General features: G+C 43.1%; 1 long non-coding RNA gene across 1 annotated transcript in view; it reads right to left on the bottom strand.

The window, feature by feature from the left end:
* Window positions 1–210: 210 nt before the first annotated feature.
* Window positions 211–13,129, bottom strand: part of LOC118540629 (uncharacterized) — a 201,186-nt gene continuing 188,267 nt past the window's right edge. Inside the window, exon 5 of the long non-coding RNA XR_013443740.1 lies at window positions 211–405. This is a non-coding gene — a long non-coding RNA (uncharacterized LOC118540629). The remainder of the gene's footprint in view (window positions 406–13,129) is intronic.

The raw sequence follows: 13,129 nt of genomic DNA, 5'->3' as shown, positions 1-13,129 counted from the left end.
TCTCTCGCTGTCAAATAAATAAATAAAATCTTGAAAAAAAAAAAAAGAAACACAGGATGTCAGCCTCCCTCCCTAGATCCAATGAAAGCAAGCCTACACTTTACCAGGATCCTCAGGAGACTGTGTGCTAACTCTTCTAGGTGTAGTTCATGGACCACTTGGCTCATATCACCAGAGTGCTTATGGAAAACAAGGCACTTACCTGGGCTCCACTCCACGTTAACAGAATAAGATTCTCTGAGGGTGGGACCCAGGAATCTGTATTTTTACCAGTTCTTCAGATTATCCTGATGGCACAATGACATCTGATAACCAATGCTGTGTTATAGTCCTTCTTTTCAAGGTCTAGATGTGGGGTTCTACTCTTATTTCTGGAAATGGAAGATGTATCCCAAGATGGGAGGACTGTAAAAGAGGAAATGGGTCCAAATGAGGGATTTTAGGAAGACATTCACCTATTGCTGATTTGTAATCCTCGGGAAGCCTTAACCATCTTATCAAAGCCAACTCATTGAGTCCATCCAATTCAGCAAACATTTGCTGAGTCCATGTGCTCAGCATTTGCAGCAGGGATCAAAAGGGTGGGTTTTCAACTACAAGGGTGATAAGCAAAGACACAAGCAAACACAACCCAAAGCACAGGAGCTTCATGACATAAGAGATACACACCATCCAAATCAGCTCTCCCTAACTGGAAACCCCAATGCCCTCCCTCAGCCAGTTGGCCCCATCTGGCACTGAAGCCACCATCCTGATCAGGGAAAGAGATTGGCCATGACCTCAGCCACTCTTCTAGGTGTTACCTGAAGTAAGGCTGGTGGACAAAAACCTCTAAGCTTCCCTAAGCCCTCAGCATGCATTTGCACACCAACCATGTTGCCTTAATGTGTTCACTCGGGTTTTGGCTTTGCTTTTCCTGTTTAGCTCTCAAATAATCTACTAAGATTAAAGCCTCTGCTCTGTTGGGGCACACACCCCATGCTGATGTTCAGCAACTTCCCTGTTAGCACCCTGAAGTGGGCTAGCATCTGGATTTTGAGCATTTATTCATTTCACAAACAGGTGCCCAGGTCTGAGATATCATAGAGATACCAGACTGATTCTGTATTCCACAACTGGAAATCTGACTTAAGAGTCTAACAGGGAAGGACATTAACCATTAATGAGAGATATTAAACAGAGATCAATGAAACAGAGGTGAGGTTCACAGTACTGTGAAAGTGAATAAAGGAGCCAAACTCAGTCAGGGAAGTGACATTCAGTGGAAACCTGAAAATCCAGATATGGGACTGATTACCTGGACCCCCACCAGCCCTTTACAGATCAGGAAGACTTGCACCTGAACATCCACTGCTCTGCAATGCTCATGGCCATTCAATCTGCATTTAACATTTACTAATGTGAACAAATGAGGTTTTGTGCTTTGTTATGGATTGAACGTGTGTCCCCCACAAAATTCATATATTGAAGCCCTCATCTCCCATGTGGCTGTATTTGGAGATGGGGCCTCTGAAGAAGTAAGTAAGTAAGGGTAAATCAGGTCATTCAGGTGGGGCCCTGATCCAATAGGATCGGTATCCTTATAAAAAACACCTGAGTGCTCCCTCTCACTCTCTGCCATGTCAGCACACAGCAAGAAGGGTGCTGTCTGCAAGCCAGGAAGAAGGTTCTCCCCAGAAACCAAACCCTGTTGAAAAGCTGATCTTAGGGGCACCTGGGTGGCTCAGTCGGTTAAGCGTCTGCCTTTGGCCCAGGTCATGATCCCGGAGTCCTGGGATCGAGTCCCGCATCGGGCTCCTTGCTCAGCGGAGGACTTGCTTCTCCCTCTCCCTCTGCCTGATGCTCCCCCTGCTTGTGTATGCTCACTCACTCGCTCTGATAAATAAATAAACAAACAAATAAATAAAATCTTTAAAGAAAAGAAAACCTGATCTTAGACTTGCAGCCTCCAGAACTATGAGAAAATTAATGTCTGCTGTTTAAGCCACCCAGTCCATGGTGTTTTGTTATGGCAGCCCAAGCAGACTAATACATGCTGTATTTTGATATGAATCTGCTAAAGGCACTTCTTTATTCATTTATCATTACTTATCATTACAAAAGAAAAATTGGACCTAGTGGCTTGAGGATTTATTTTCTTTCCCTTTTTTCTGATCAGCAAAAATATCCATGTGATATCTGTAACAGTGAGCTAAATTAAAATAAGACCAGTAAGTTCATTTTATAACATAAGAAAATGAGTATTCTTCAGAGGTTTTGACCCACCTGGTCCTTTTTTTTTTCTTTTTAAATACTTAAAGATGAATATTCTCCAACATTTTCCTCTTTATTTTTAGTGAGAAAGACAAAGGTTAGCCTGGCATCTTTTGGATTTCACAAAGGTTTTGGAATTATTTTTTATAATTACAATTTACATTTTAACAACTATGGCTGGCGTAAGAAATCAAAGCCTCTAATTTCTGATTTCCACACTATACCTTAATTACTGTATTCCACCCTTACAAATATACAAATGATGAGGTAAACATCATGATTCCTACTTAGTAGATAAGGAAATGAGACACAGGGAGGCGACATGAAGAGAAAGCCAAGGTCACATAGTCAGAAAGTGGAAATCAGCTTCCAAATCCAGGCCTGTTTGACTCCATCTACACTGCCTTCTGCATTTAACCACTTAATTCCTCATCGACACTGCCTTGTCTTCTACTTAGAACTCTCCTCTCCACTACCTTCCTGACCCAAGCCCCTCAGTGGCTACACTGTCCAGAGGACCCTTCACCATCCATCCTCCCCCATCCTGCCTTTTCTACCACACTCTGGCTCCCTGTCCCCACCTCACATCTCACACCCACAACCAGAGTGTCAAGAAACAAAGTGCTACCGGAATCCAAAATGTGGAGCAACCAACCCCCTGCAACTGGAATCTGTAGAATGTTAGCGAAAGGCAGCTCTTGACGTTGAGGCTTTGGGGAGGAACCAAGTTGTGGAGAAATGTAAACATAATGAACAAAGGTATGGAGTAGGGAAGTTATAAAATGCATGAAATATATCCCAAATCAGAGTTCAGTTTTGATAAAGAACAGAGGGCATGTCTTGGGTGTATATCTATCACCCAAATAGATTGTCTGGGTAAGCTGTGGAGAATACTAGGCACGGGTTTGTAGAGGCTTGCCTGTGTCTCCCCAGCATCTCTCTCTGGTGCTGGTAACAGATGCCAGCACATCCATATGACCCAAATTAGGCCAATTCTGGTATACCTCCCCCTGGCCACAGGGACTGGTCCAAGATGGAGAGCAGGGCACTTGACTCAAGCTGGACTGATCATATTCTCTCTTTTAGGAACATGAGTATTCTTCAAACACCAGTCACCAAGAGTGGTTGAACCTGAGTCATTCTCTGGCAGTTTTCTAGAAAGCAGGTCATGCACTCTAGCCTCTGAGATTCTGGGGCATCCCTGTGTCCTATCATTCCCCAGGCTTGGTTATCTGTCTCTTCCTTTGATTTACTGAGTTACCCCATTTGCTTGAGGCAGATTCTGTTGCTTTAACACTAGCTAAGGATTATGTACTTCATTAAGTAGGAAATGCAGGGTCATTAAAGGATTTTAAGAATAGGGGGATTATTATCAGGCATGCAGAAATAATCCATAGGGATAGATTTAAAACAGCATAAGAATGTCTACTGATATGCCTATCAACGATTATTCAGAGCCATAGTCACCTTCCTTGTACCAGAAACAATGGGACTGATGATGGGTTTGAAATATCAACAAAGAAATCACAGAGCTCAAAGCAAGGAGTCCCATAAAGCAAGGTAAATTTCATTTCAGACCGTCAGAAGCACATTCTTCCTTAATCTTGAGAGTTCCAGATTTGAGAACTATGATTTCACAGTACCAGAGAATATCTGGGTTACATGTGACATTCCGTTACTTGGTCTCAGGAAATTGGTTTGTGTTGGTTTTTTTTAAGTGTGTCGATATTATTATTGCATTCTGCACCCCCCCTCCCCGAAAAAATTCTAGCCCTATCCAAAATCTAAAGAGTCCTGCAACTCAATAGTATTCCTGATGAGAAGGCATGCTCTAAACCTCTCATCACTCCCCACCTTTCAAGAAGCTGTGCTTGGATGAAATGAGTTCTGCCTAAGGCCAGTGGACTCAGATTTTCCTCAGGAAAGGAAGGAAGAAACAAAAGCATCCAATGATTATACCCCATTTTAGGTCATTCTGGGCTTCATTTTGCTTCAGGATTTGATGCTCAGAAATGAGAGCAGAGAGCCATGGATATCACTGACCTACCTCCACATGCAAACACATGGGATTATCTATCAAAATAAGCCTGTCAATTCACACAGTTTAGAAGGTCGCCCATTCCAGCATCCAATTCGACATCGCCCCTACAGGGACTGCATTTGTCCACACTCTTACTTTGTTCTCCCATTTCTGTCCGCCCTGCTTCTCAGCAAACATACAGGGTATTACAATAGAGTATGAGTCTGGATGTATATGTTTGTGTGCATTAGGAACAGTCATTTTAACTCCTTAGTCATATCTCATAACAATGTCATCAAGGATTAGAAAATCTGAAGACTTTACCCACGTACAGAACTTTATAATTTGCTAAAATTTTTCACATGTATTATTCCATCAATTATATTAAAAGGCAGAGTTTCTCAACATCAGCACGGCTGACATTTGGGTCTAGATACTTCTTTGTGGTAGAGGACTGTCCTGTGAATTGTAGGATGTTTAGCAGCATCTCTGGCCTCTAACCACTATCTACCAGTAGCCCCCAGCCTGGTTGTGGTAATCATAAGTGGCTCCAGACATTTTGAGGGGCAAAATTACCCCTGGCAAGGACTGCTGCTATAAGGTATTTCCTCATTTCTTCCCGATGCCCCTTACTCCATCCTCCATGTCTGCCTCACTGGCAAACTCCTACTCATCTTTTCACAGTTGGGTGATACATTGCCTCCTCCTGAAAGTCCTCCCTGGCCTCCCAGAGCCAGTTAGGGGACCTTCTCTGGCTCTCTTCAATACCCCCACTCACCTGGATTATGCAACCGTCAGCCTGACATTTTCTGTTCCCCCATAGATTGTGAGTCTCTTGGGAAAAGGGGTCACTTACAGTTCATGTCCTACACTGTCCAAAATGCATGGCAGGGTGAATTAGATCTGGTATATATTCAAAGACTCCTTGGGAACAAAGAAAGCAGGGCAGGTAATATTAGCCCACTTAGCTCATAAGGAGTCTGAGGTCAAGATAGTTAATTGACTTCCTTATGCAAGGTCATAAAGCTTGTCAAATAGTTCAGCTTCTTTTATTTCCTGAATGTCTCTGGATTCCAAATGTTTGCCTCCATCCTCATGGAAATCACTCAAGTCAAAGTCATCATGTCTCACCTGGACTTCTTACAGCTCTGGTGATGTCCCCTCCAACACCTACCAACAGCCTCCCTTCCTCTTTCTTCCTTTCCCTTCTGTTCTTCACATGCCAGGCTGTTGGCCTTCCAGACACTAACCTCCCAGGTCAGAGCTCAAACCTGTTAAGGAAGCCCCTGCCCACCTCTGCACCCATCTCCATCTCCCCCTACCACAGCCACCCCCTCTCTGGTTTCCCTCTGTTCCAAATATGAGGCAACTCCCTCCCACAGCAGGGCCCTGGCACACATATTTTTCCTTTTCTGGAATGTTTCTATCCCTTCTTTTCACCCTTCTTTTCATCTTCTCCTGATGCTCTCAGTTCTAAGACTTTTCCTTCTTCAGCACCCTACAGCATGAACTAGATCAAGTCCTCCTGCTATAGGCTCTCATGCCCCCAATACCTTTCTTTCATAGCACTTATTATTTATGACTATGTGCTGAATGTTTGTCTCTGCCACCCCTCCCCTAAAATATAAGCTCTATGATAACGGTTCTATGTTTATTCTGTTTACTGTTGTTATGCCATTACATTGCACAGCAGCCTGGCACACAGTAGGCATTCAATGCACATTTATAGAGGAAGAAAAGGAGGAGAAAGGAAGGAGGAAGAAAGAAAGAGGAGAAAGAAGGTGGCAAAAGGGAAAGGAAGAAAGAGGAAGGGAGGCTGTTGGGAGGGAGGGAAGGAGGCAGACAGGAGTATGCAAAACCGTGATTAGTAGGCAATACGTAATACACAGAATTATCACTGATAGCTTACACAGTGTGGCATTCTTTTTTTTTTTTTAAGATTTTATTTATTTATTTATTTGACAGAGAGAGAGAGAGAGAGTGAGAGAGGGAACACAAGCAGGGGGAGGGGGAGAGGAAGAAGCAGACTTCCTACCGAGCCGGGAGCCCGATGCGGGGCTCGATCCCAGGACCCTGGGATCATGACCTGAGCCGAAGGCAGACGCTTAATGACTGAGCCACCCAGGTGCCCCCGCAGTGTGGCATTCTTAAAGAAAATTCCCCTTTCCTCTCCATTTTGACAAGAATGCCAGACTGTCTTAAACCATCCACTCATCTAATCTATCATGTAAGCAATTGTTTGGAATCTGCTACACAAGAGAATCAGAAATCGATAGAGCTTGTGACCTTTAAAGGAAGTGACATTTTGCAGGATACATTGGTGGCACGTGGAGTACATGACACTTTTCAGGCAGGGTGTTGCACCTCTAGATATATATTTCAGATTTTCTCTCTGTATACCTGCCTTTACCTAAGCTGTAGTTGGATTTTCTCCACGTGGGAACACTGAGGTCATCAGCCTGCCTTCCTCCTGCAGACAGAGTCTTTGAAAATGGTACAGTCCTTTGACAGGTTGGTTTTGGTAGAGTAGAGGGTGGGGGCAGTGGGAAAAGGGAAACCAAACTGGTAAAGGATGGAAGCTAATGGAGAAGAACAGAGGCAGCAAAGGGCACCATCTCTCTCTCCCCTCCCCTCCCTTCTCTTCCCCTCCTCTCCTCTCCTCTCCTCTCCCTCTCTCTCCTTCATGTTTTCTCTGATCAAAGGTGGGGAGAAGTGAGAACTCTGGCTTTGCTCAATGCTGTAAGACAAGTCTGGTTCTCAGAAAATGGGTGCTTTAGGGCAGGCCTGATATTCTGCATCTGAGTCCCCCTGCACTTCTACATTACCTCTATTCAGGGAGGCCCAACCTCCATCCCCCAAATGCTCCAGATTTTATAAATCCCTACCACTTGTGATGGTTGATTTCATGCGTCCACTTGGCTGGTCCTTTGGTACTCAGTTATAGGTCAAACACCAGTCTAGATGTTATTGTGAAGAATTTTTTTAATGTAATAACATTCAAATCAGTAGGCTCTAAGTAAAGCAGTTATCTTCCATAATTTAAGTGGGTCTCATCCAATCAGTGAAAGGCCTGAACAGAAAAGACAGATTCCACAAGGATAAAGGAATTCTGCCTTATAGACTGCCTTTGGACTCAAGCTTTAATATCAACTCTTTCCTGGGCTGCCTGCTTGCCTGGCCTGCCAATTTGGGACTGAGCCCCTAAAATCACGTAAGCAATTCCTTAAAATAAAGCTCTCCCAATCTCAGTATCTTCCCTCCCTCCCTCTCTATCTCTCAGTACACACACACACACACACACACACACACACACACACGCACACATGTGCATGTATGCACGCATGCACATACATCCTATTGGTTCTGTTTCTCTGGAGAACCCTGACTAATACACCACTCCTCCTTCTAATCACAATGCACAACTCTGGTTCTGGCCCCCCAGGCTTGCTGGGACAATCTGATTAACTATTTCTGGCTGCAGCATCATTAGATATGAACAGAGTAAGAGATCACCCCTCGGGAGAACACTCATTGTAGCTAGGGCCCACAACTGTGTCCATGTACTGATTTTCATCTCAAATCCTCCCAGATGAGCAAAGAGAGCAAGCATTCATACATCCCTTTTTAAAAATGAGGAAAGTAAGGCCTTGCGAGGTCAAACAGGATACTGAAATTTACATGCCTACTGTCAGTCAGAACTCAAATCTATGTTTGTTTTGTTTTGTTTTGTTTTAATTTTTATTTTTTATTTTATTATGTTATGTTAGTCACCATACAGTACATCATTAGTTTTTGATGTAGTGTTCCATGATTCATTGTTTGTGTATAACACCCAGTGCTCCATGCAATATGTGCCCTTCTTAATACCCATCACCGGGCTCACCCTTCCTTCCCACCCCCCTCCCCTCTACAAACCTATGTTTGTTTGTCCTCAGTTCTGGCCTCTTTCTGGAGCCTTATTGGTCTGCCCAGAGCCAAGTTCTTGACATTATACAGTCTAAAGATGGGACCCTGAGACCAGTGCCAGGCAGGGGGAGAAGCTGAAAAACGTGGCAAAAGAACTACATTTGGATTAAGTCAGACCTGTGTCCCAACTGTGCTGCTAACTCCCTGTGGAATCTTGCACAGTCATTTTATCCCTCTTGGCCTTGGTTTACCCAACTATAAAATGAGAAGATTGGACTAACTAGGTGATTAATTTCTAGGAAAGTTATCTCTCTTTGTGCAGCTTCCAAAGTGTCATGATTAGAGAGAAATGGCTGAGCACCAGGAATAAACTAACCCAAGGAAGGAACAAAGGTTTCTGGTGTGTGTGTGTGTACATGCATCGTGTGTGTGTGTGTGTGTGTGTGTGTGTGTGTTGTTTTTATCACTTCCCGCTGCCAAGGTCTGTTTTGAGTTTTTCCACCCTTGACGCCTGTGTCGGACACATCTCTCCAGCTCACAATGAGCTTTCATTCAAGTCACTGATCAATAGCAGGAACGAGCAGGTCTGTCTCTCCTGCTTGTTTTCTCTATCTTCAATCTGCCAAGACAGATTAGGCTATTTCCAAGGTCACTCAATATTCAGGGAGAGAATGGAAAGATATCTGTTGGGCTGTTCATAGAACAAAGCTGCCAACAGACAAGATGAGAGCTCAACTGTGTGTTCCATGACAGATTCAATTTACATCAAGGTCAAAGAGGGTATGTTTTCTTGCTGAACCCTCCCCTATCAGAGTTGCTGGCTAGTCCATCAGCTACCAACTCAGGGTTCCCCCTAATGGAACACTGACTTATAAACACAGAGCCAGCCTCACCAGTCAAGAGGTGCTATGCAATCTTGTGATCTGAGGTGTCCCTTGCTATGCAATCTGCTTTATCATGAGATATTCATCACTGGACGTTAGCGCAGAACACAGCACAGAACCCCTTTCCTTACCAGTCCTGGCATTTTTGTTGCAAAGGCTGAGTCTAATCTCTTGACAGGTACTTATATTCACCCAATCACCTCTATGCAGTGCTTGTAGAGAAAGCATCTGTTCAGCCTCTACCTTTGAATATGTGCACAGAAGTTTCCTGGTTCAGGAAAACAACACGATAAGTATGGTGTTACCCGGGCACCTGGGTGGCTCAATCAGTTAAGCGTCTGCCTTCAGCTCAGGTCATGATCCCAGAGTCCTGGCATAGAGCCTTGCAGGCTCCTTGCTCCGCAGGGAATCTGCTTCTCCCTCTCCCTCTACCCCTCCCCCGCTTGTGCTCTCTCTCTCTCTCTCTCTCTCACTCACTCTCTCTCTCAAATAAATAAAATATTTTTTTAAAAAGTATGGTGTTGCCATATTTCCCCAATTATTTGTGAGGAAACTAGGAAAATAAAACACAGAAGATCTCAATTTTAAAACCTATAAGCATTTGTTTAAAAACTGTAAAGATGAAACTCAGGTTGCAACACACAGACTTGGAGAGCCTGACTTGACTCTTGTTCTGGGTTGAATTGTGTCTCCACAAAAAGTCATATGTTGAAGTCCTAACCCCCAGAACCTCAAAATGTAACTGCATTTGGAGTTTAAAGTACACCTTTAAAGAGGTAATTAAATTAAATTAAATTAAAATGATGTCATTGAGCTCAATCCAGTATGACTGGTGATCTTATATGAAGAGAAAATTTGGACACAGTCACATATAGAAGGAAGATGGTATGAAGACACAAAAGATGGCCATCTACAAACCAGAGAGAGAGGCCTGAAACACACACTGCTCTCAAGGCCCTCAGAAGGAACCGACCCTTCCAACACTTTGATCTCAGATTTCTAGCTTTCAGAACTGTGAGAAAATTACTTTCTGTTGTTTAAGCCACCCAATCTGTGGTACTTTGTTACAGCAGCCTAGCAAACATAAAACTCTCTCTGAAGACACTGTAACATTTGCCAAATACCTTAAGGCACAGATTTGGATGTAGGGACCCTTCTCTGAAGAGGTTTACAATGCCAATAAAAATGGTCAGTGTTTCAAAGTATATGCTTTCCAGAGGGGAAAAAGGTAAATATAATATGCATATATGAGAGAAGAGAAAAAGAAAGAGAGAGAGAGAAAGAGAAAGAGAGGCACTTTCTCCTAATCCTTTATTTTCTATGATACTTTGAAGTTGTCAAACCTGGCTCTGAAGCACAGTACTTTTCAGGAACAGTCCTTGGTGTTGTTAAGGGATTCATTAAACCATTCTACAAATATTTATTTGATGTTCCCTATATTCCACCAGGAACTAGGGTTACAGGTATGAACTAAATCCCTACTGTCATTGAGTTTACATTCTAGGAAGGGAGATAGGTGAAAAAGAAGTGAATACATAAGCTATGGAGAAAAATAAATCAGGGAAAAGGGATGAATTGTTGAGAGCTGCCCCTTAGACAGAGTAGCTAGAGCATGCTGATTATTGACCCACGGTCTCTCTGCTCTATTCTAGTCCTTCCAGGATCAGCTCTGAAAAGCAGGGGGCTGGAAGCTTGCAAACTACATTTCCAAGATCCCCTTGCAGCTGGCACTAGCTAGGTTCGGCCAATGCTCCCTCTGCCAATGGGAGGCACTGATGGGAGCCTGGAAGGCAGAAGGGAAGGGAGAAGCAATGTTCTTTCTGCTTCTAGTGGTGCTTTAAGCAACTGTAGCTGCCAAGGTGGAGTTGGGGGTGGGAGGGCATTTGAGTGCCTGATCAGACAGAGTGATACCAAGAGCAGTAGCCGTAGAGCAGTTAACGGCTCTGGCTCTGGCAGTGGTAACGCCAGGACCGGGTCTCTTCTAGCTCCCAAGCACCAATGGGAGTGAAGACTCTGGTCTTGCTGCAAGGCAGTGGCAGTGTGGACCCAGCAGCATCCAATTCTGTGGCCGAGCAGGAACAGGCTCTGGGTTACACCATTCCCCTTTTCTCCTCCAGCCCCCCTACTGTCGCGAATCTCTGTGTAGGCCCACCTATCCCTTCTGCATCTCCAGGCTTTTGATTTGCAACCAATCTCCTCTATTACATTCTCTGTTTGAAAAACCTAGTTGTTCCTGTGTTTCTAACTAGACAATGACCAGGACGATAGGTCTCACTGAGAAGGTGACCTTTGAGTTAGGGATGTGAAGAAAACAGAGTGAGATCTGGGCCTCTCTGGGGGAGAAGCATTCCAGGCAGAGGGAAGACTGAGTGCCAAGGTTCCAAGTGGGAGCATATCTGGTATTTTCAGGGAACGGCAAGGAGGTCAGGGGAGATGAAGCAGAGTAATGAAGGGAGAGAAGAGCAGAAAATGAGATTAGAAAGAACCGGATTATGAGGCTACTGAGATGATGCTATTACCCTAAAAAAAAAAAAAAAAAGAAAGAAAAAAGAAAAAAGAAATAAAAATCCAAGATCCCCTACTGAATATGTGGAAAGGGAGAGAATAACAAAGTTGGGAGTCATTATAATTCTGAGTGGATACTGGAGCCCAGTGTATGCCTGTTCCAATGTCATAAAAATGGAGAAACCATGGGAACTATGATTTAAAACAGGCTCCTTGTAGACTATAACCCACAGGCCAAATCCAGCCCACCACCAAATCCAGTTTTTGTAAATAAAGTTTTACTGGAACATAGCCACACCCATTCACTTACATATTGCATATGGTGGTATTTGCACAACAATGGTATAGCTAAGTACTTGAAAGGGAGACTTCATGGACCACAAAGCCTAAAATATTTACTCTTTCCTTTATAGAAAAAGTTTGCCAACCCTGACATGGAGAGTTAGTCATCTCAGTGATAAAGGAGAAGTGATTTCAGAATAGGAAAATAACCATATATGGTTAGTAAAAAATTTTGACCTACAAAATGTAGAGTCTTGGTATAAAGTAAGCAGAAGGATCATAAAATAGAAACCTCCAAGTATCACATCATAAAATTTTTCACCTACTTTTTCTTTCACCTACTTTTTAAAAAAGTAGATTCAGACCTATAAATACAAAGAACAAACTGATGGTTGCCAGAAGAGGGGGGGTGGGGGGATGCTCAAGATGGCTCAAAGCAAGTAGAAGATACAAGATTCCAGTTATGGAATGAATAAGTCTCGGTGATGAAAGGCACAGCATAGGGAATATAGTCAGTGGTATTGTAATTGCATTGTATGGTGACAGATGGTAGCTACACTTTGATGATCATAGCATAACATATAGAGCTGGCGAATAACTATGTTGTACACCTGAAACCAATGTAACATAGTGTATCAACTATACTCAAATAAAAAAATTTTTTTTCACCTAAAAGCAGTCTGGATACTGTCAGGGAAGTATCAACGAGTAGTAGGCAGTGATTGAGGCAATGAAGAGAGGCACTAAAATCAGTCATTGGTATGATCTCTTGAGCAAGATGACACCTGCTTAATCAGAACAAAACAAAACAGAAGCCAGTAGATATCCAATAGAGTGTTGGAAATTCAGCAATGCTTGACAAAATAAAGCTTCACATGGTTGGAAATCCCAACCTAATCCTAAACCTAGGACAGGGGAAGGGAGAAATGCATCTGTAGTTCTCACTCTATGCCCCCATCCCACATCTTCCCAAAATGAGCACTCTCCATCCACTTCATCTTTCCTTCCTTTTGCCCAGGTCATACCCCACTCTGAGCACTAAGGTAGAATAGCAAAATTTGTCTTTGAATATGTAAATTTAGCTCCTAATTTTATTGAAATGTACAGAACCAGAAACTAACATTTGCATTTCAGTCTCCAGATTCCCACAGACCTTGATGAGCCAAGAGGCAGTTAACACAAGCATTCCTGAGTAAACTCAGTTTTCTATTGGCAAATAAATCTTTTTATATTAAGGTGAAACAATAATAATCATTTTAAACAATCATGTGGAGTGTGA

The sequence above is a fragment of the Halichoerus grypus genome, chromosome 1 (genome assembly GCF_964656455.1).
Source record: "Halichoerus grypus chromosome 1, mHalGry1.hap1.1, whole genome shotgun sequence".
In the NCBI taxonomy this organism is placed as follows: Eukaryota; Metazoa; Chordata; class Mammalia; order Carnivora; family Phocidae; genus Halichoerus; species Halichoerus grypus.
The sequence above is the reverse complement of the archived record's forward strand: the minus strand, read 5'-3'. Positions and strand labels throughout refer to the sequence as shown.